The 24,594-nt window shown below is 44.3% G+C and overlaps 1 protein-coding gene across 1 annotated transcript in view; it reads left to right on the top strand.

Annotated features, from left to right (window-relative positions):
- The window catches only part of adam10a (ADAM metallopeptidase domain 10a), a 106,134-nt gene that overhangs the window by 44,551 nt on the left and 36,989 nt on the right, over nt 1–24,594 (top strand). The window lies entirely within an intron of this gene.

Here is a 24,594-nt window from a genome sequence, read left to right as displayed (position 1 = left end):
CAATGTTTATCTGCTTCAGAAAGTCCTATTCTATTGGCAGTACTTCTCTACAGGGACTAGACAAGCTCTATATGAGCATTTGCACATCAGTTACAATTGGTGTCCACATACATTTGGACATGTAGTGCACAGCTGCTAAATATTGTTGCTTTAAATTGCTTGCCTAACTGGGTTGTGTTTTGCCACCATGCTGTATTATTATTATCATTACTATTATTATGATACACACCGAACAATGCTTTAGGGGGCGGAGCCTGGACCGGTCAGTTGATTGCTACACTACTGGCTTCAGTGCAAATATAGAGTCTAAAAACTGGAACAGTGTGTTGAGTCGGGTGCTGTGGCAGACCTTCTAGCTTTGTCCTTAGTGTCCGAAGCTGTTAGTGTTGGACCTGACAGCAGAGAGTGCAGTCAGGTGTGTGTGTGTGTGTGTGTGTGTGTGTGTGTGTGCGCATGGGTGAGAGAGAGAGAGAGAGAGAGAGAGAGAGAGAGACAGAAGTGAAAGTGAATGTCAGGACCACAGTGCTCTGGTGCAGCCGGCCGTTGCCGGGACAGGCTGCTGGTGGCCAGGTGACATTTTGGACAGACCTTTCACTGCTGCAGGGACGCACCGGGGTGTGTGCATATGTGTGTGTGTGTGTGTGTGTGTGTGTGTTACGTCAGAGGCCGTCCTCCTGAATGTCACCGTGTGTTTGGGCTGTTTGTACTCCAGAGCTAATCTCTCCCCCGCGGACACCAGCGGCACCGGCACTGCGTGGGATTATGGAGGACTGTGGGAGCAGAACGTTTTGGTCTTTTGTGTAAAAGTGGGAGGGGTTCGAGCTTCCTTTTGGTGGTCAAGTGTTTGGGGTGGTCAGCTGAAAACATCCTTTGCGGTGACTCAGAGTGGCCGAGCGGAAGCTTCTGAGATGCGTGTTAATCAGAGAGCCGATCTTGAGCCTTTTGGAGTTGTGCTCCAGATGAGTGCAGTTTCTGCAGATGGGAAACCAGAACCTAGATTAGGTGGTTTATCCATTTATCTTAGACATGTTGGGCTCTTAGCATCTCTTAAGATTTGCAGGGCATTGATATGGACTTTCTGCCCTGATAAGAGCCAACAATTGAGCTCTCCAGTACTGCAGTGTGGTCCAGCATTCAGATTCTGATTCAGCTTTCAATGAACACCACTTTGCATGACTGAAGAGCTGCTGATCTCCTCAGTAAGTGTTTATCACAGATATTAGAATAAACACTAATAATAACACTCCTACAGAAAGCGGAGGTGGTTCTCCATCACTGTGTTCATCATTAGAACATCTCCGAAGTTCTCCTCTCTCATGGAGTCTAGTATTATTTAGAGTTCTCCTCAGATCAACACCTGGTTTGCTGCTGCTGCTGCTGCTGCTGGACTGGGGGGCGTCCAGGAGAAACCTGGAGGAACCGAGCTCTGTTCTTCAGACTAGCTCACCGACAAGATCTCACTACTTTCTTTCTTCAGAATGAGAAGCTCTTGTTTCTCCATTTTACTGGATTTATCTTCACCTGCTTTATCAGTTCTGATGAGATCTGGAGCTTCTACTGTAGAAACTCTCTCATTGCTGAGAGACTGGATGTAATAATGGGATTAGGTGGATAAAACCTCAGCTCAGGACTGTACATTATAGACATAGATATTATTGGGAAGAATTGTGAAATACTGCATAACTGATATTTTCTTAGACGGTTGTCATATCATAACCTTGGCCCAACGCCGTTCCAGTATTATCAGTAAAGTGTTAAAACTGGGTTTCGGCGAAATGCTGGTCAGCTTTGAGGCACCTCGAACCTTCAAGGTTTCTTTTGAAGATTTCTGAAAGCACCTTAAGAGGTTCCTCCACAGTTTCAAATTGAAGAACCTCTAAAAGTTCCTTGAAGATCTTTATGCTCTTCAGTGTAGATATGATATATACTGTAAGGGCAGGAATTTGCCCCGGGCCCAGTTGAGCTTCTACACACTTCTACACAGTTGGGTAAAATCACATGTGCTTCATGTGATACCTTCACCACCCCCCCACCCCCCACCCCCTTTCATACTTGCATTCCTTCATATGAGCTTAGAAAAGAAGGGGATTAGAAGTGGCACGTCACTGCGCAGTGCACACATGCACAGTCCAGCTGTAATTTGTCTCTTCGTTGTGAAAGATCAGTGTAACCAGCAGGCACTGCTTTTAGTTTGGCCTCTGTAGCTGCATGGCTGCAGGCAGTCTTCCTTTATTTGGGATTGTCTTATTAGAGAACCCTCTTACCCTTTCTTTCTGTCTCTTCCACTGTAAGAAGGCCCTCTGTTCCTCTGTGTTCCTGCAGAAGAGGGAACCAGTGCAGTTTACTATGGGCCTGCTCGTTGGCCAAAAACGGGAAGTGCCTTTCATCCCCTTGATCCAAAGAACATCACAGAACATCAGAGAACATCAGAGGGTCCTAGTTCAAGTTCTGTTGTTGGTGTTTGTCAGCATTGCACATACAATGTTAGGGGCTCGGAGTGGTCTAGCAGACTAAGGCGCTGCCACTATGACCCGAGGATCACTGGTTCGAATCCTGGGTCATGCCGCCTGCCATCAGCAGCTGGAGCCTGAGAGAGCACAAGTGGCCTTGCTCTTTCCGGGTATGTAGATGGCCCTCTCTCTTACCCCACATCCATGGGGGTGATTCATCAGAGCTGGGTACCCAGCACTTTCCTCAGAACGTGGTGGTTGCATAAGCGGCAGTTGGAAAAGAGGCAGTGGCTGGTTATGCATGTCTTGGAAGAGGCATGTGTCAGTCCTCGCTCTCCCAGTGTCGGGAACAAATACACATGTGATTTCCTGATGAGTGGATTTTATATATATATATATATATATATATATATATATATAATATATATATATATAATATATAATAAAATAATGAAATGCAGGTCCCAAACCTGAAATCTCAACAGATCCTGCTGCTCAGCTTCAAGCGAAGCTGCAGAACCCTGTTTGTGATTTCTGAAACTATGTTAGCATGCTGGTGATCCAGCCAGGAGTGTTCTGCTGACCTCCCAGCTTTCAGAAACTCCTCTAGATGTTTATCTCGGGTAGAGGCTGTGCCTGTCTAGTATTGATCGCAGAAGCTGTAAAATTTAGGATTCAGAGGTGCAAGGAGCTGTAGAAGATGATTACATAGGGATGTACAGACCAAGACTGCCAGCATCCGTTTCACTGTGTTTAGGTACTAATATATAAGGTAGTGAAATCTCAATTTAGACAACAGAGGACTGTTCAATTTTCAATATTTTCTAATAATTAATAAACTGAAAACTAGTGGTTGCACATTGCACATGGTACAAGTAGAGAGGGTTCTTGCCAGATAACAGGCAAAACACTAACAACCACCTGGGATACCATAGAAACTGCTATATAGCAACAACCTTGCACCCTCTAAGCAACATCATACCAACCACCTGACATCCACTTGTCAACATCAGCGCAACCACCTAGGATCCCCTTAGTAATGCCATAACAATGGCCAAGCAAACACCTAGCAACCACCTTGAAGCAGCAGCATACCAGCCGCCTGACATCCACTTCTCAGCATCAACGCAACCACCTGGGATGCCATAGCAACCACCTAGTATCCCCTTAGTAATGCCATAACAATGGCCAAGCAAACATCTAGCAACCCTGAAGAAACGTCATACCAACCGTCTAACATCCACCTGGGATAAAATTAGCAACCACCTACAAACCACCCTTAGTAACTCCGTAGCAACCACCAAGCAACACTATAGCACCCATCTAGCAAATTCATGGCAGCACTTTAGAAACCATCTGGGATTCGATAGCAACCGTCTAACAACATCATAGAAACCACATCCAGCTGGTACTGTAACAACCACCCAGCACCGGCCTTCCAACCCTATACCGACCTCCTGATATACCATAGCGACCACTACCTGCATTTTGGAAAACTTACTGTGTCATTTTCCTCCTGGCGAGTTGGGAATTGGCAGTAAGTGAACTGAGGAGTGAACTGGGTAAAATCCCAAAGTTTACTGAGAAGGTTTTCTGAAGCTGAAGACCTTGTTTATGGTTTTATGGTGAAGGTCTGCACACTGCACTCTTAATAAATCTTCGATCCCAAACCGGAGTGCAAGATCTAATCAGTTTTATCAGCTCACTTATTGATCCAGCATGAAAAATCGTTTCCCAGTTCGGCCTAACGGAGGAGAGAAGGCACTTCTGTTTACTGGACCTGTAAACACTGGCCGGTCTGAAGCTCTGGAGAGTTTCTCACAGTTTTGAACAAGACACCCCACAGAGCCCACCGATTCCATCGATCAGAGCGATGCCTCACATCTCTGCCCTTTCTACTTTTACCACGCGAGGGATGTTGGCGTGGTTCTTAAAGATGGAAAATTTTGGTCCAGGAAAAATAAATAAATAAATAAATAAATAAATAAATCAAATCCGCCCCAGGATTGTGTTCCAGCCGCCTGGCCAGCTCTCTAGTGCTCTGTGAGGCTCTAAGTGGACGTTCTCACAAATGGACGTTCTCTCAGCTGCCTAGGCATTTGGAACAATACCTTTCTGGACCTGAATTTTCCATCTCTAAAACGTTTTGAGGTGCTTTTTCTCACAAATAGGCGTATTAATAAGACGTATTCTCACAAATAGACGTTCTTTGAGCTGCAGCAGAGCTGCCCAGGCAGTTGGAGCAAAATCCTCACGGCAAGATGTGAGAACGGCTAGTTTTACGGCGCATTCTTATTCAGTATATGCTGCGATTGCTTGTTCATGAAAGTTTAACTGGCCTTCTCTCCCTGCTGACCTCCGCATACAGAGTTCTCCTCCTGAGCTCTCGGCTTTAAGTAAAAATAATATATATATATATATATTTGAATAATGCAGAGTGTGTGCGGCTCCTTCAGCAGAAGCGAAGGAAAGAGTCTGGAGCGATCCGAGCAGCTGGCTGAACTCGTGGATCTTGGTGGATCTTGGTGGGTCTTGGTGGGTCTTGGTGGGTCTTGGTGGGTCACGGTTGGCCAGTGTTTGTAGGTTTGCCGTGGCACAGCGCTTTGAGGGTTTAGTGTGAATGAACGAATAAATAAACGAGTGTGTGATGGTGGATGTTCTCTGAATGACGCTGACGTATGAAAGTCGGAAATAAAACAAGATGTTTTTTAACCACTGTTGAATATTCTGATGCTGAGTGATTCAGATTTCCATGAATACTTAATGAATGTTTGCCAACGGAAAGGCTTTTTAGATTTGGACTCTCTTTGAAATCTGGAAATGAGCGTTACACCCCCCAGCTTTCATCTCTGGCCCGTAGTGATTAAAAAAATTCAGCGTCATGGTATTTTTTTCTGAATATATGACTGTATCAGATGCTTTTTATGTTGTCAGAATGATACACCCTAAAAGAAAAGGGGCAGGGGGTTGTTTAAGGGTTCTTTCAATGGTTCTGTTTGGTTCGAACCATGGCCATGTCTCAATCAGGGCTAAATCAGGGCTGCTCAGTCCTGGACCTGGTGATCATCGCTGACTCTAATGTTCAGTTGCTCCTGAAGGCCTTCATTATCTGGATCATCTGTGTTTGCAGTGATTCGGGGTGGAGCTACACTCTGCAGGGTGGTAGATCTCCAGGAGCAGGATTGAGCAGCCCTGGTTTAAATGGTGAATAAGGTTGTAGATTGCATGTGGTTCTTCAAAGAGTCCTGGTTCTTTAAATGGTTAAATGCAGCCATGGTGCTCAAAGTGGGGTCTGGAGACCCTCAGGGGTCCTTGACGTGTAGCTGGGGGACATTACCTTTTTTGTGCTGTGTAAATGCTGTTTGCTGTGATGAAGGTTGTAGATTGTATAGGGTTCCTTTGAAGAACCTTCTAAAATGGTTCTATGTAGCTGTGGTTCTCAAAGTGGGGTCTGGGAACCATCAAGAGTTGCTGTATAGCCTTTGTGTTGCTAAGTAGTTCCTATATCATCCCAGTTTGTTGGGTTGCTAAGTGGATGCTAAGGTAACTAATTTTGTATATGGTTCTTAAAGAGCCTTTTAATAATGGTTCTATTTAGCAATAGTTCTCAAAGTGCTGTTAGGTGGTTGCCAAGGAATCCCATCTTGTTGCTTTGGGGTTGTTAGTTGGATGCTAAGGTATCTCAAGTGGTTGCTTTGGTAATGGTTGCAAGGGTGTTGCTAAAGGTGTGGGGGGGTATAATGGAGAATGTTTTGAATATGGTTCTTTAAGAGCATTTTTAATAATGGTTCTGCTTAGCAATGGTTCTCAAAGTGGTCCTTGATGTACAGTCAGGTTGCCTTGGTATTGCTCAGCAGTTCCTATAGCATCCTAGTTTGTTGGGTTGCTAGGTAGATGCTAAGGTAACTAATTTTGTATATGGTTCTTTAAGAGCCTTTTAATAATGGTTCTATTTAGCAATGGTTCTCAAAGTGGTCCTTGATATATAGTCAGGGGTCCACAGTTGCCTTGGTATTGCTCAGCAGTTCCTATAGCATCCCAGTTTGTTGCTAGGTGGTTGCTCAGGTATCCCAGCTTGTTGCTTTGGGGTTGCTAAGTGGATCCTAAGGTAACTGATTTTGTATATGGTTCTTTAAGAGCCTTTCAATAATGGTTCTATTTAGCAATGGTTCTCAAAGTGCTGCTAGGTGGTTGCCAAGGAATCCCAGCTTGATGCTTCGGTGTTGTTAGGTGGATGCTAAGGTATCTCAAGTGGTTGCTTTAGTAATGGTTGCAAGGGCTATAATGGTTTATGTATATGGTTCTTTAAGAGCCTTTTTTTATTAGGGTTCTGCTTAGCAAGGGTTCTCAAAGTGGCCCTTGATGTACAGTCAGGTTGCCTTGGTATTGGCAGTTCCTATAGCATCCTAGTTTGTAACTAGGTGGTTGCTAAGGAATCCCAGGAAGTTGCTTTGGTATCCCACATGATTGCAATGTTTTTGCATTGGCCCAAAGAATAGATGCTAGGCTAATGATGCACAAATGTGCTTAGAATGCTTAAGCGGTTCTTCTCGAAGACGGAGAGCACCTTGTATTTGGTTCCTTAAAGAACCTTGACACATAACCAGGGGTCTGCATTACTTTAACCAATATAAACTTTAGAATGAGCCAGGAGTTTTTCCTGTGGTTGCCGTGGTGTTGCTAAGCGGCTCTTATAGCATGCAAGGTTGTTGCATTCTGCACGTCTGGAGATCAATAAACACGCATCTAATACCAGTTAAACCATCGATCGTATCCAAATACCCGCTAGCAGGGGTGGATCTCCCAGCACTTCCCCCACCCTGAGCTTTCTGAGGAATGAGCTGGATTTCCCGTAAGCTGCTCAGTCTGACCGTGTCGGTTCTCGCTCTTCTTCCTTTGACCGTTTCTCTTCAGGCCTCCTGGTAGAACATCAGCTCGGGCTTCAGTAATGATGTCTCTACTCTGAGAGATGTCTGGGCCGTGCTGTCGGAGCAGCTGCTGTGTCCTGCAGTGCTGCAGTGATGGAGCTGTCTGAGCTGGGTTCTCTTCATCTTCTGCTTCTGCAGCAGCTCCACACGGCTCTCCTGCAGCTCCGCACTGCTTCTACAGCTGTCTGCTTAAGTGTGTGTTTGTCTCTCTCTCTTTCTCATCACTCTCTCTGTCTCGCTCACCCTCTCACCCTCTCTCTCTCTATCTTTGTCTCTCTGTCTCTCTGTCTCTTTCTCATCACTCTCTCTGTCTCGCTCACCCTCTCACCCTCTCACCCTCTCTCTCTCTATCTCTGTCTCTCTGTCTCTCACCCTCTCTCTCTCTACCTTTCTCTCTTTCCCCCTCACTCTCTCTACCTTTCTCTCTTTCCCCCTCACTCTCTCTACCCTCCTCCTTTCTGTGCCTCTGCCTCTCTCTCTCTCTCTCTCTCTCTCTCTCTCTCTCTCTTTCTCTCTCTCTCTACCTCTCACCCTCTCTCTCTTTGTCTGTCTCTCTCTCTTTCTGTCTATCTCTCTCTCTCTATCTATCTATCTATCTTTCTCTCTGTCTCTCTACCTCTCACCCTTTCTGTCTATCTCTCTCTCACCCTCTCACCCTCTCTCTCTCTCTCTCTCTCTCTCTCTCTCTCTCTCTCTCTGCCTCTCTGCCTCTCTCTCTCTCTCTCTCTCTCTCTCTCTCTCTCTCTCTCTCTCTGTCTCTCTGCCTCTCTCTACCCTCCTTCTTTCTGTCTGTCTCTCTCTCTTGTCCCTCCCCTTTGTTTTTATTGTACAGCTGTGTCAAAATAAACAGCATCTCTCAGTGACCCTGCGCGCTCTCTCACCCTCTCTCTCTCTCTCTCTCTCTCTCTGCCTCTCACCCTCTCACCCTCTCTCTCTCTCTCTCTCTCTCTCTCTCTCTCTCTCTCTCTCTCTCTGTGTGTGTGTGTGTGTGTGTGTGTGTGTGTGTGTGTCCAGCGCTGCATGTGAGAGAGACGGAGAGAGCTAAAGAGGATGAAAGCTGCTGCTGTAATCACGTGTGTGTGTGAGAGAGAGAGAGAGAGAGAGAGAGAGAGAGAGAGAGAGAGAGAGAGAGAGGACACTACAGGGCGCTGGATGATGTAACGTCAGCACGGTTGTACAGTAGCAGCAGCTCAGAGCAGCGGCACACGCTGTCGCCGTGGCGATGACAATCGGTTAATGTTATAATGGTGCAGGAGGGGTCCAGGCAGGGTCCAGTCCAGACCAAAAAGTGACCTAAGCAATAGGTGGTTTAGGTGAGGAACACAGGACAGAGCTCTCGCAGCTTCAGCGGGTCACTGATCTCCTGCAGACGAAACATTATAGTTATAATTATAATTCATAAATGAAAGCTCTGCTTTTATTGGCTGGTTTAGGCTCACACGACGGCCCACAGCCACAGGCAGAACTCAAGAACCCAGTCCTCCAGGTCCGTGGAGCAACATGGAAAAACACATGGCACCTGAGACTTACCGTTCCGTTACCGTTAGTGTTGCCATCCTCTCTGGGTCTTCTCTGTGTCCACTCGGCATGGTTGGCTTCTGTGTGCTGGACAACCATATTGGATCTTGCACTCAGCCAGCCTAGCATTAGCTTTTAGCCGTTGTAGTTACCCTAGAAGCTTCCACAGACCAGATAGCCACATCAGCCCTTGCATTGGTTGGCCTTCTCTCAAGTGCTGGAGCTCCAGCCAACACATCTGAGACCTCTATAACCAACCCTCCATTATCAGTACCTAAACTCACTAATGCTTTCATAGCCGAATGCCATCAAATCCTCACAGCAGTGTGTAAGACCTTTGCAGCAAAGGGAAAACGGGGAAAACTCACTGTTATTACTCCTGATTTCAAAAGCAGCTGGTGTCCACAAACTTTTGGACATGTAGTGTCGTTTTAAGTGACTGTGCAGTGCAGTTGCCGTCTGCACACTGCCGTCTCCCGTGGGTAGTATAGCCAAATAACACCAGACACTGAGACCACTTTCTTATGGAATAGAAGATGACCCTGTTCCCAGTCAGTATCGCTGTGAACAGCCGCAGTCAGTATTCTGCTATTCAGATCATCCAGCTCTTGGATGCACTGAGCCGCACTATCCTGGTGGGCCGGCTGCCGTCTCCAGGCCTGCCGAAGTTTAGAAATCCATTCCAGTGCGTGTTGTGATTATACCCATTAGTGCCTTAATTCCTTCACCCTCCAGCCAAATGTCTGAGCGCTCCACCCTGCTGTTTGTGTGCAGTTCGCTGAGGTTCGTGTTCGTGCTCGAGGTTTGAAAAATGAGTTCTCCCACCGCCGCGCTTTTGAGGCCTGCGGGCGCGGGCAGTTAGATTTAATTTGGCTGTATTGATCGTATGTGGGACACTTCTCGGCACAGGCTGGCCAGACGGGAGATGCAGCTCCAGTCCTGCTGCTTACCGGAGGATTTCTGATTCCGGATCAATACTTTATTCTGTTCTTTGAATTTACATAAAAAAGGAAATCTGTGACACTGTCATGAACAAGGTACAATAAAACCCCCTGTAATATTTGAACGATAGATGATTGATAGGTAAAATAACCGATTAACAGACCAATAGAAAGTCATCCATATCACCATGTTGTTTTTGTAGCCGGCGCCATGCTGTAATGCCCATATTTGCCCATAATGCATAACTCTGGGCCTAAGCTGGATTTTGATTGGCAGAAATAAAATAAATAAAAAAAAATCTCTATCATGTTCTGTGGTAAATAAATATGTTCAGATCTTGGATGTCCCGGGATAGAGGGGCGATCCTGGCATTTTTTTTTAAGCTTTTAAGGTTCCGACTGTGATCAGACATCCTCTAGGCACCATTACTAGACATGATCCTCAGCTGCTGCAGACGAACTTCTCATTTTTTGGAAAAGGACCCTAGACAGAGTTCATCTGGGACATTATTTCAGTGAGGAAAACTAAACAGAGCTTTATTTGAACTGCTAAGTGTGGTGATGTAACCAGTTAGCCGCCAAAGCTAAAGCTAAAGTTGTCTCTAATGCTAACTCTCCATTCCACCTTAAATAGTGCTGCAGTACAGTGTGTTTATTTCAGCAGCAGAGCGTCACTGCGGAGCTGAAAGGTCAGGGAGGTCAGTCAGACTGGACTGTGAGATATTAAACACTATAGAGTTTAAAACAGTCGCTTAAAAAGTTGCTCCACACAAAGTAGATCAGATTAGAGATTAGAATTTAGTCTGATTTTAGAGACTGGTGCTGAAACAGTGATTTTACTGGGGGTTACTGTTGTGGATTAGCGCATTTTACCTAAATTGTGGGGTTGGATTATGTACAGAAACACAAAGATCAGATCGGTATCTGCCGAAAGTCAGCATTAAGAGACTCAGATCGGATCTGGGTCAAGGTTATTAGATTCTGACATATTTATTTCCCACAGGTAAATGTGATAGGAGGCGAATTTGGTTGGACACAGAGTGACAAATATGGGCATATTGAGGAGGACTACAGAGTGACACACAGCTTCAGTGGTCTATAGGTGACGGCTAAGGAGGCTGGAGCATTGGATCATTGGCCCACCAAAGCTGAAGACTGGGGGCAATGGCCTTGTAATCCTATTGCCAGACTCCAAAACAGCCATGGGAGAGAAAGTGCTATAACAGTATGAAAACTCACAGATTTAAAGCCAAGAGCCAGCATGGTCTGTTCCTGTGTCTAGTAGTAGTGCTGGTGTTGGTGGAGGGTAGCTCTAGGCCTCAGCTGTGGACATATTTGCTGTGGTGGCAGATGTGTTGTTGTTACTGGTGTCTGTGTGTGTATATGTGTGTGTATATGTGTGTGTATATGTGTGTGTATATGTGTGTGTATATGTGTGTGTTTTATCTGCGCTGAGTAATGAGTCTTTGGATTAGCAGGATTATAAATAGCCGTGCTGCTCACAGAGCAGAAAAGAAGGTGCAGTGATGAAGCCTGTCCTGCAATAGATCAGAAATGCACTGGTCAGTCAATAATTTAACTACTTTAAAGGCTGGATTTCCTGGATTCATCACACAGCACATCACTTGAACTCCTCAGAGATGTGATTGGTCAGGAGGATCACAGTAAAAAAACTGATTCACAAACTCTAGATATTCTCCAGACCTGCCTGTACGCTAGCCGACTGACTCTCTACATCCTGAGTGGATTGGGGGCTTTGGGGCTTTGGGGTCTCAGCTAGGTGTCGCTGGCTCAGGTTGTGTCCGGTTCGGTCCAGGTGAGGCACTGGAACTGGTTTTCTCGGTGGAGCTCACCTGCAGTTCCCTGACCTACTTCTGCTCCTGTTATCACCCAGTCAGCTCAGACATTTCTCCCTTGTGCTTCTCACACACACACACACACACACACACACACACTGCCTTTCACAGGACACACTGTTCTCTCTCTCTCTCTCTCTCTCTCTCTATTTCTCTCTATTTCTCTCTCTCTCTGTTTGGTGTGTTCTCACTCTCTCTCTCTCACACACTCTCTCTCTCTCTCTCTCTCTCTCTCTCTGTTTGGTGTGCTCTCTCTCTCTCTCTCTCTCTCTCTCTCACTCTCACTCTCTCTCTCTCTCTCTCTCTCTCTCTCTCTCTCTCTCTCTCTCTCTCACACTCACACACACACACACACACACACACACACACACACACACACACACACACACCAGGATAAAGCTTACTAGTCATCATTACCCACCATCCAGATTTCCCTGTAGCCAGTGTGAATACTAGGATTACACTGTACCCTTTCATTTAAAATTGATTGATCGATTTGAAGGTGGTGTTTCAGATGCATGGATGAGCAGACGTCCCAATACTTTTGTCCAAATACCCAGTGCATTTAATCTTTAAATTTGACTTATTAATGAATATTTTCCATAACATTAAAATTGAATTATCTTGTTGTAATCTTATTCTGAAATGTTCGAATTGAATCGAATCATTGAATATGATTCTTTGAATTGTTTCTTAACAGAATCATATTGAATCAAATCTTCACGAGGGCCGAGATTTGTAATCGAGCTCGTCATTATCCTCCTTCTCGTCCTTCTTAAAACACAATACCGCTCTCCACCTTAAATTCCTTGTTAAAAGGTGGATCGTCTGACCATGTCTGGCTGTTGCCGTGGCGATGCTGCTCTCCGGCTGTAATAACGTTCAATCTGAACGTCTCTTAGTGGAGACGGGGAGGACGCCATTAATTTGACCACGTTGTGCGGGTGGCTGGCTGCATTGAGTGCTGGGTAATTGGATTTTGAGTGTTAGTGTGTGTGTGTGTGTGTGTGTGTGTGTGTGTGTGTGTGTGTGTGTAAATGGAGTTGGGACCAGGGGGGCAGGAGGGGGGTCCCTTTGCCCTGGACCAGGAGCCACTCAGGCTGCTGAAAGCCCAGCCGCTCTGAGATAAAATGCAGGGCTGGGAACGGGAGCGGCCGTGTTAGCTTTTAGCGCTACACACGTAATGGAGTGGGCTGGGAACGTCACACACACTCGCTCACTCACACACACAAACAGACGCTGGCGCCCCATTAGACTGACATTCACGGTGAGTGGGTTTTGTCTCTGTATGTCAGGCGTCAGGCCCTCTGTCTGTATGATTTAATGATTACAGGTGTGAATCTCCGACCACACACTGATTCAGTTCAGCTCTGGTTTTGACAAGAACCGGTCAGAACATCTCCAAACCATCAGGCAGGTCTTGTGGGGTGTTCCCATTATGCAGTGGTCAGTACCTACTAAAAGTGCTGCAGTGCTGCAAGGAGGGACAACTGATGAACTGGCGACAGGGTCATGAGCACCTAAGGCTCTGAACTTACAGGCCTTAAAGAATCTGCTGCTAGTGTCTCGGTGCCAGAGACCACAGGCCACCTTCAGAGGTGAAGTCCAAGCCTCGTAGACGCAAATCAGCTGTGGCAGCACAAGGGGGGGCTACCCAATATTAACCAGGTGGTTATAATGTTATGGCTGACTGTGTATATTTGATGTATTGCCACCTTTATTGATTAGTGTCAGTATGAAAAAGTATCTGTTGTGTATTCTGTAATGTACATGGCCATGTTCAGTGCTCAACACACACACACACACACACACACACACACACACACTTTATTGCCCAATAGACTCCCACACCCTTTGTGTGTGTGTGTTTCCTTGCTAAGCCAGGTTTCTGCTTTTACTGTCAGTAATGGCTTTTGGCTTACTACACGTACAACACACACACACACACACACACACACACACACACACACACACACACACACACACACACACCTCCAGCTGTCTCTCTGTCGTCACTGGGCTAAATTTACTCCTTACTGCTTTTAGGCCTGATCAGAAATCTGACTAATTTTCTTTAGAAAACAGAAGCAGTAACTAATAAATGCATTCGCCTACTTCAAGTTGCACCCATTGCTGACGCAGATGTGCAAATGCACACACACGCACAGCTTGCCAATAGAATAGGACTCTCTGGAGCAGATAAACATGATGAACCTATTGGCTCCATGCTGCCTAATAAAGCCAGGTGTGGGCTAGTAGAGTGGTATAAAGCCCCCCAGCATTGAGCTGTGGAGCAGTGGAAGAACTGTGCTCTCGGGAATGATGGTGGTGGAGCTCCATCCAGTACTTTTGGGATGAATTGAGGAGGAGATATCCTCAATGGTGATCCTCCAAGCTTCCCAGAAGAGACAGTTACTCCAAAGAAGAAAAAAAACATTGTTTTAGGGTAAAGTGCTGCAGGGTTGTTGATTAAAGTAGATTTAATGAAAATTGATAGATAGATAGATAGATTGATTGATTGATTGATTGATTGATTACCACATAATGAGGAGGAGAGGCCCTAACAGAGACCCTAAACTAATACTGACTGGCTGATTCTCAGGCTTGACAGTCAGCTGTAGTTTATCAGTACTAATAGACCGGGGTGACCCTGATGTCTGTCTGGATGCTGTTTTTCAGTCTAAGTCTAGATAAATGCTGAGGTGTTTATTGACCTTCACTCCTCTGTCACATTCGGATGGCATTTTGATGTGTCTACGGGACTCAATTAAAGTTTCATTTCTCGTGTGAAAGGTTCCTATCTGACGAAGACCTTTTCACTGGAGGTGTCGTCGGTTTCAGGGGAGTCATTTCTCAAACTGAACGCCCCACCCTCGGATTCCGCTCCACTTTGCTCCATTGCAGGCTCACGTTTACTCTGAAGTCCTGCTGTTTTTGGCAGTGCACTGCATTACCCAGGATGTGAATCTCCTACGTTTCACATGGCTGTGTTTAGAAGTCTGCTGACCCCTTCGCAGGATCGTGGCGGTTCGGGAGCCTCTCCCTTTGCCTGTTTTTGTTTAGAACATGTTTTACTTTCGCTTCGGCATTTCCTTCATTTACCCTCCGAGGACAAAACAGGACGTGTACTTTTTGAAGGTGTGGTCCTGAAGAACAGCTGTTTTGAGTTTAACAGTGCTGGTCAGTTTCTCAGGCTGATGTCTGCTGGTCCTGGTCCTGGTCCGCATTTAATGGCGAAAATACAGCTTTTTCTAATGAGGCGGGTGGAGATAGTATTGGATAGAGTTCTATTTTGGTACCCTAAATGCCCTTATAGGCATACCCTATCTACCTATCCCACCTACACCACCTCCAAGATGATACACTATATGGACAGAAGTATTTGGACACCTGCTCATTCACTGTTTCTTCTGAAATCCAGGGGAATAAAGAGAACTGATCCTGCTTTTGTTGGAGTAGCTGTCTCTACTGTCCAGGGAAGTTGACTTTCTAGATGTTGGAGGAGCACTGCTGTGAGGATTTGATTGCATTCAGCAACAAGAGTGTTAGAGTAAGGTCATGCTGTTGGATGATCACCATCCCACCTCATCTTTAACTCATCCCAAAAATATTGGATGGAGCACCAACATCCATCATTCCAGAGAACACAGTTCTTCCACTGCTCCACAGCTCAATGCTGGGGGGCTTTATACCCCTCTAGCCCACACCTGGCATTATTGAACTGCTCCAGCATCACGAGGTGGTTCAAGTCTTTAAACTAGACACTTTGAGAGATTAAAAATAATAATGTAAGGGTCGAGCGAGCATCACATTGAACACTCTCTCTACCAGTTAACAGGAATTCGGGCCCATGTTCTAAATGTGCGAGTTAAAGAATTAGCAGTAAAGCTCTTTAGGTTCACCAGGACTTTTTAAAAAGGATTATTAGCACTGGAAGCGTCGGATTATCAGCAGGTTTTATTCCACAGTATATCATTAAAGTCATGAGGTGGTTAGATGTAGCCCTTTTTCCTGACCGAAGTGTGTGTGTGTGTGTGTGTGTGCATGTGTGTGATGCTAATTGAGCACTCTCCTTAGGGTTTGACAGAGAGATGGAGGACACTAATGAGAGTGTGAGTCATGGGCTAACAGGCTTAATTAAGGGGCTTCCACTGGGAGCTGTGGACACGGCCATGAAGTCACCTGTCGCTGGGCAGCAGTGAAAAGAAAAGTGGGCGTGTGTTTATGTGAGTCAGGAGGAGAATCCCTGTTCATCAGAGGGGCGGGACGTCTCTAGGGTGTCTTCATACATGGGGTAAAACTCCTTTTGAACAAACATGGTTCTACATAGTCCGTTCACTCTACAGCAGCTCCTTTAGGTGCTGTATTCTCCTTCTTGTTGAAGTGAGGCAAGTGTTCACCGATCAGCCATAACATTAAAGCCACCGACAAGTGAAGTGTGTGGACCTACACTATATTAGGCATGTGGTTTTAATGTTATGGCATACATAGTAGCTGTCAGGATGGTGTGTACTTCTCCCAGATTGTAAGAAATTGTAAGAAAGTATTGGGACATCTCCACATTACACCAACAGGAGCTCTTATGACACTCCATTCTAAACCATCCATTAATCTGGAGCTGGTCCCCCTTCACTCTAAGCTCTACCAGCAGCAGCAGCAGGTCTGGAGCTCTGCACTCGGCCCTGACCCCGCTCTGTAACTTTACGTGGTCTGACAGACACTCGGTGGCTGAGCTGCTCTCTGTGAGCTGTTCCTCCTAAACTCTTCCACTGTTCAATATTAATAATACCACTCACAGCTGATGGAGGAAGATCTAGGAGGGATGGTCTAAATTTCACCAGCTGACTTGTTGTTGTTGGTGCAGCGGTGTCTCCTATTACATACAGAACCACGCTGGAGTTCAGTGAGCTCTTTAGAACCTCCTTTCTGGAAGAAAGGCAGACTGCAGGGCTAGGGGCTGGATTTTATATGCTTGCGGCCATGGAACTAAATGAAACGCCTGAATTCAGTAATGTAGAGGTGTGTCCCAATACTTTTGTCCATGTAGTGTGTGTGTGTGTGTGTATAAATAGGCCTATGATATGAGCTCAGGCCTTGACCCTGTTTACCCACAAAATAGAGAGCGAGGTCGAGAAGGTGTGGTTCAACCTGTGGAAAGATCTGAGAGGTACGGCTGTGATAGCTCAGCCTGTGGAATGGCTGATGGTTCTGATGAATCTGCTGCAGCGCTGCAGCTCTTTCGCTGTAATCCAGCCTCACTTTCTGTTTCTGTTTTTTTCGCTGTTTGTTTTTCCTCTGCCGGCTCTCAGAGCTCTCCAGTCTACTCTGACTCCTGACTTCTGACTGTTTTAGAGTAGTTATGGTGGTACATGCTAACTCTCCTCCCTGATCGCCACTGATGGAGAGCTGGTCTGTTTACACTGGCTTGTTACTCAGAAATGTGGAAAATGTGAGTTGATGTTTTGGTGTTTTATATTGCACACTCCCTCTCAGTGCTGGTGAGTCATTTGGAGAGTAGAAAACATGCTGGTGTTTTTTTGTGTCATGTAGTGTTTAGAAGTTTTTCCTTATTTCGGGTGTTTTAATGAAAGAGCCATTCAACTATTCTCAACGCCTGAGGTGTAACATTGCTATACAGCATGTTCTCATTTGCTGTTAAAGAGCCCAAGTCTTGGGAAAACAACTGTTCCTCAATTTTTATAACGGCTTTGTAGTATTTCAACACTGTTTTGCCCAAACTTCGGTTTTGAATTTGATGTTTTTTTGTTTTTTATGTCATAAAAAACAGCTTAATTATGGCTATTCACCCATTCAGCATACAGAGGAATAGCCCACCCATTTATGTTGAACTTGAGGAGTGTTTCAGCCCAGATTGCTTATTAAATTAGACCCAATGCAAAACGGGGATTATTCACAGACACTAAATGGACAAAAGTATTGGGACACCTGCACACTCCATGTATCTTTCAAAATGAACGGTATTAAAGCAAGTTTACCCTGCTTTTGGAGTTGGAGTAACTGTCTCTACTGTCCAGGGAAGACTTTCTACTAGATTTTGGAGGAGCATTGCAGTGAGGTTTTGTTTGCATTTAAGAAGAGTGTTTGTGAGGTCAGGATGTGGTGGGGCAGTGGTGGCTCAGCGGTTAGAGTGCTGGGCTATTGATAACAAGGTTGTGGGTTCGATTCCCGGCCACTTTTAGGCCCTTGAGCAAGGTGCTGGAGTTGGCTGCCAACCACTCTGGGTGTGTGTGTACTCACTGCCCCTAGTTCACTAGTGTGTGTGTGTGTGTGTTCACACACAGTGTACAGTGACAAATACGTGCACCTTTACCTTTAGGATGTTGGATGTAAAGCTGTCATGTTTTCGAGATATGAGGAGGATTTTGTGTGACAGCGATGACACCCTGTTCTGTATGTCTGTAAGCCCAACTCAGTCCATGACATAATAGAGCGCATTTGGTCCTCTTTTATGTATGAGAAAACAACCTTCCAGATGTTGATGCCTCCAGCTGTGGTAGCAGGTGCCACGCTTCTGTGCCAAATATAAAAACCCGTCTGAGGGACGTCTCGTCCCTGCATTTGGGGGTTAGTTTATGAACTGTGTTGTGCTAATTTGTGGATATTGCTAAATATCCCTTCATCTCCCTCCATTTCCTTTCATCTACAATCGTTACCCACCCTGAGTAAACACACACACACACACACACTTAAGATCAATGGAATGTGGAATTACTCTTCAGATATCAGCAGTTTTCTGTATCTCGACAGTAGACTGCTTCAACCCCGTTATTTCAACCCTACACCAATCAGCCATAACATTATAACCACAGGTCAGGTGCAGTGAATAACATTTGATTTTCTGGTTCCAATGGCTCCTATCAGGGGTTGGGATCTATATATTGGGGAGCAGGTGAAGATTTTGAACTTTGACAAGAACCAAACTGTGATGTTCTAGACGGCTGGGTCAGAACATCTCCAGAACATCAGACAGGTCTTGTTGGGTGTTTCTGGTGTGCAGTGATCAGCACCTACCAAAGGTGCTCCAACGAAGGACAACTGGTGAACTGGCTATCCAGGGCTCATAGATGCTCATAGAGGCCCCGCCTCACAACTTTCAGGACCTAAAGAAGGATCTGCTGCTGAAGTTCTGATTGCCAGATACCACAGGACACCTTTGGAGGTCTCGTGGAGTCGGTGTATATGTTCAGTGACTGTAGCCTATTGCTCCTGCTCTCCTGTATGCAGGTTGTGGGTTCCTGTCCACAGGCCTCTCACAAGCCGTCGTCTGCTTAAGGTTGCGGTTGGGCTGCAGTCTGCACTTCTGCAGAAAGTAGAAAAAAAGTTTCCAGCTTTAATAACATGGTGTTAATGTATTGTGTTGATGTCGTTAAGGTAATCACTTTAAAACCACGGCTGTATTTTGTTAATATTTTCATGCTTTTCTTTTTTCAGCGCGTCCCAATAATGCCTCAGCTCTGCAGCATCAGAAGTGTGCAGTCGTGTCAGAGTGACTTGGTTGACTTTCGCTGTTCTTGTTGTTTTGGTTGTTGATTAGGGCAGATGTTCTGCTGTTCTGCCTTTTAAATTGGGTGACATGGCCTGTGTGTGTGTGTGTGTGTGTGTGATTGGGGGGGGGGGGTTAATTAGACAGGCAAAGTCTGTCTCCTTCCACCTGTCCACTTGCCCTGTGGGACTTCATGTCCATCTCTCTTTCTGCTCGTCCTCTCTCCTGCTTTATTTGTGTTGTGTGATTTTTTTTTTAACCCTTTTATCATTATAAACATCATAACATAACAATACTTACACAGGAGTGTATGGTTTTCAGGGTTGGTCCAGTGTTGGTCCATGTCAGGCAACCCGGTTCTCTTGCTCACACTACTAGCTCCAAGAACTCCGCTTCCCAGGATACCCCAGACTTTTGGTCACTGCTCATTGCGTGCCACCTCAACCAATGGGAAGCAGGCTGGACTGTATGGACTGTTTACTTTTAGACCTGTGTCTCCTCAGTCCTGTGTCAGTAACACACTCCTAACTGTGCTAAGTACTGTAATTACCTAACAGTGACTCTCCCAGTGTTCCTCTTTTTGGGTCTTCCCTCGCCCATGTTGTTTCTACCCTGTATTCCTGTATTGCCCTTTTTTTTCCCCTGTATGACCGGGCCTTAAATATACATATTCAATTTGAATTACCCAAAGAACCAGAAGAACCTTATTAAGAGATTAAGTTAGAATAGCTCTTGGTGCTCTTACTTACATATATACAGAATAATAAAAAAAACAGTACAATAATAAATCAGTAGGCCAAACTTCATATTAGTTTATGGTCACACAGATGAATTTATTAATGGTACACAATAACCCATGTCACAGGTTTCGTCATACAGTAATGAGGCTATAATACAGATAAAAGAGGCGAATATGACATATGAAGAACACCCATGTACAAAACTCACATGGACCCTGAGACCTAACTGAGACCCCCCTTTAAGGGCAGACTAAGGTATGCACTAATATAGAGGGTTATCTATGAAGTAGACTCTGTGTTGATGTGCCGCAGAAGTGTAAATGGGCCTTAACTGATGATGAACTGAAGGGCATTTCTCTGTATTATGTAGAGGGTGAGGAATGAGACAGAGCTGCTCTGATTGGCTGCTTTCTACCCCGCCTCTAACGTGCATTTTTTCAGATGTGCTGACGGGGGTGGAGACTTGCTAATACTAAGGGGTTGATCTACTCTGTAAAATAAATATGCCTTTATGTGTGTGTGTGTAAGTGTAATAGTGTGTGTGTGTCTGTGTGTGTAAGTGTTTCGATAATACAGAATTTAAGTCTCTTTAGACCCCAGGTGTGTTTTAGAGACACACACATACACACACAGGGGGCCCAGCTGTAACACATTAGAGTGTGTGATGCTGCCTCTAGGGTGCGTCAGATTTGCAGCAATATAACTGCTGTATGCGAGGCGTGTTAATGCAGCTGTGTGTGTGTGTGTGTGTGTGTGTGTGTGTGTGTGTGACTGTCAACAAAACAAACTGCTGATCTCCTGCTCTGAACGATTGTGTTCCTCATTAATCCTCCCTGCGTTCATTTGCGGACGCCCAGCAGCAGAATCATTCAAAACACACCGAGAAGCTCTACAGCTCAGCACACACTGCTCATTCCTCTCCCAGCCGCCTCCTTTTAGCGCAGTGTTGCTGAGTATCAGTATTCCTTTAGAGACACGGATCATCCTCTGTCTCTGAAATGAATGTGTTTGCACAAGTTCAGCTTCTGTAATTGAATGTATTTGGTGTCAGAATGACTGGTGTTTTACTCCTAGTGTAATATCCGCAGTGACCGCTCCTAATCTGCCCTCCAGGTCCGTCGTGTAGGTTGTGTGATCTATTTGAGTTTTATCTCTAAACCCTGAAGGCCTGATTCAGGTCTGTAGCCTATACTTTAATACTGCACCCTCAAATAGTGATATTAAATTCATTGTACTGAATAATTCATAGTGGAAACTAAATAATTAATACTGGAAACTGAATAACTCAGCAGATACTGAATAATTAATTGTGGATACAAAATAATTCATAGCGGATACTGAATAATTCATAGCAGATACTGAATAATTCATAGCGGATACTGAATAATTCATACTGGATAATTCATAGAGGAAACTGAATAATTCATAGCAGATACTGAATAATTTATAGCAGATACTGAATAATTCATTGTGGATACAAAATAATTCATAGCGGATACTGAATAATTCATAGCAGATACTGAATAATTCATAGCGGATACTGAATAATTCATACTGGATAATTCATAGAGGAAACTGAATAATTCATAGCAGATACTGAATAATTCATAGCAGATACTGAATAATTCATAGCGGATACTGGATAATTCATAGCAGATACTGAATAATTCACAGTGTATACTGGATAATTCATAGAGGAAACTGAATAATTTATAGCAGATACTAAATAATTCATTGTGGATACAAAATAATTCATAGCAGATACTGAATAATTTATAGCAGATACTGAATAATTCATTGTGGATACAAAATAATTCATAGCAGATACTGAATAATTTATAGCAGATACTGAATAATTCATTGTGGATACAAAATAATTCATAGCGGATACTGAATAATTCATAGCGGATACTGAATAATTCATAGCGGATACTGAATAATTCATACTGGATAATTCATAGAGGAAACTGAATAATTCATAGCAGATACTGAATAATTCATATCAGATACTGAATAATTCACAGTGTATACTGGATAATTCATAGAGGAAACTGAATAATTCATAGCGGATACTGGATAATTCATAGAAGAAACTGAATAATTAATAGCAGATACTGAATAATTCACAGTGGATACTGGATAATTCATAGAGGAAACTGAATAATTCATAGCGGATACTGGATAATTCATAAAGGAAACTGAATAATTCATAGCGGAAACTGAATAATTCATAGAGGAAACTGAATAATTCATAGTGGATACTGGATAATTCATAGAGGAAACTGAATAATTCATAGAGGAAACTGAATAATTCATAGCGGATACTGGATAATTCATAGCGGATACTGGATAATTCATAGCGGATACTGAATAATTCATAGCGGATACTGAATAATTCATAGCAGATACTGTATAATTCATAGCGGATACTGGATAATTCATAGAGGAAACTGGATAATTCATAGAGGAAACTGAATAATTCATAGTGGATACTGGATAATTCATAGAGGAAACTGAATAATTCATAGCGGATACTGGATAATTCATAGCAGATACTGAATAATTCCTAGTGTATACAGAATAAACCTAAGTAGATACTGAATAATTCACAGTATGTACTGACTAATTCATAGTAAATACTGAATATCATAGCACATACTGAATAATCAATAGTGGATACTGAATTATGCATAGCGGATACTGATTCATTCATAGTAGGTATTGGATAGTACATTATAGTAGATATTGGAATCTCAGTAGTTGGCCTGTGCATTGAAATATGCAAACTGACAGCCAATCAGTGCAGCTTTATTAAGCTGCATATCTGAGTAAACGGGGAAGCACTTTTGTAGGTCGCTCTGGAGAAGAGCGTCTGCTGAAAGGCCCTAAACGTAAATGAGGTTTGACTGATGCTGCTGTGAGTCATCACTTTCTCTGCCAGCTGATGAGTCAGTGCATGATGGGAAATGTAGTCTTATAATGTTTTCATTATATGTGTTGTGCTGGGAAATGGACATAATTTGTCCCCTGCCAGATCATTTCTGGAACAGAGCGAGTGCTCCACATTACAAACACCGTCTGTTTGAGTACTAAGCTTTCTTTGGGGCCGTCACAGTTACTCAGTGTGTAAGACGTTTCCCTGTAGTCGAAGCTTCAGAGATTTTTTGGAATTTCACATGATGAATACTTTAAAGAGCCCCTATCATGGAAAACTGAAAGTATAAAGGAAATTAATAAGGTAATGAAACAATTCACATAATATATAATATAGAAAATAATATAATTAATGATTAATCATGAAACAATCTGCACAGTCCAGATATAAAACATAAGCGGCAAAACAGCCTTTTTGGAATTCACTGCCTCTCTGATTTCACAAGATCCAGCTAATTTACATACATCAGCCTAGTCAGAATGCAGCAGTTTAGCTCCGCCCATTCATATTGCAGTTTTCATGAGTATTTCAGCTCTGGGTGCCTTTTAAAGACCCTGTGGACACATTTATATATATATATTTATTGAGTATTCTGTAGAGTACTAAATTCTGTAGAGTACTAAACAGGGGGGGCATCCTACCCAGGCCAGAGATCCCTGGCCACAGATGGCTATGGCATCACTAGGGGTTAGACCTGCGATCTCCCAGTGATGGTCCGGCAGTAGATTAATAATATAATGGATGGGAATGGTCATAGCCCTGATATAATGGGTAGCCCTGGTTTTCTGTTGGTCTACGAGTGTTACCTGTGGCGTTCTCCGTCAGCAGCAGCAGCAGCAGCTCTACTGTAGAATGAAATGAAGTGGTTTTTGTAATGAGAGCTGAGCTGGACTGGCACTGACTAGCTTTATGGTGCTAAATGGTCCGTGGGCGCTGTGACCATGAGCAGGTGTTCGCGCAAAATGGTGCTGTTCTCTGAAGAGTGAGCTGGCAATGCGGCACTGTGTAAAAGTCTGAGCAGACTGTTTCTCTCAGCAGTAAGAGTGTGTTTATGCTTGTAAAACACTGCATAACACTGCGATGCTTCCTAAAAATGAGCTGAGTATCATTTGAGCTTGTCATTAGTAAAGGTTTGGCTCCTGGATGCTCTCGGATACATTGCGACTGATTAGACACACCAATAATTAGGGATGTCCCAGTACAGTCATTTTGCCCACTGATCAAATCAGCGTCTCTTAATGCGGAGACTGATCTGATCTGATGTTTGTGTTTGTATAAATGGGAGTGATTGTATTTTGGCGTGGCCAAAGACTATAGTGTGAAGGAAGGAGCTGAATCTGCAGGTGTATGGAAGCATACGGTCATACGGGTCTACCAGCAGTGGCAGAAATCCCAGCCTACAGGACATTCTTGAGCAGAAGTGAGAGTGACTGAGATTTCTGCCACTGCTAGTAGACCCGTATGACCGTATGCTTCCATACACCTGCAGATTCAGCTACTTCCTTCACACTATGGTCCAAATGCTGAAAGTCACTCACCAATCATTAACTGTATCTGCTTTCTGACCCATTTTCCACACATTCAACAAGACCCTCCCTGCACTGCACCACCTCTTCTCAATCCATAAATCCCCTCACACACCCTGCAGGTATTTATAGCCCCATCGTCCTCGTGCAGCGCCATCTGCAGGAACCTGAAGTTACTACCACCTACTAATTTTTG

The sequence above is a fragment of the Salminus brasiliensis genome, chromosome 25, assembly GCF_030463535.1.
Source record: "Salminus brasiliensis chromosome 25, fSalBra1.hap2, whole genome shotgun sequence".
Classification (NCBI taxonomy): domain Eukaryota; kingdom Metazoa; phylum Chordata; class Actinopteri; order Characiformes; family Bryconidae; genus Salminus; species Salminus brasiliensis.
This window is presented reverse-complemented; position numbering and strand designations above follow the sequence as displayed.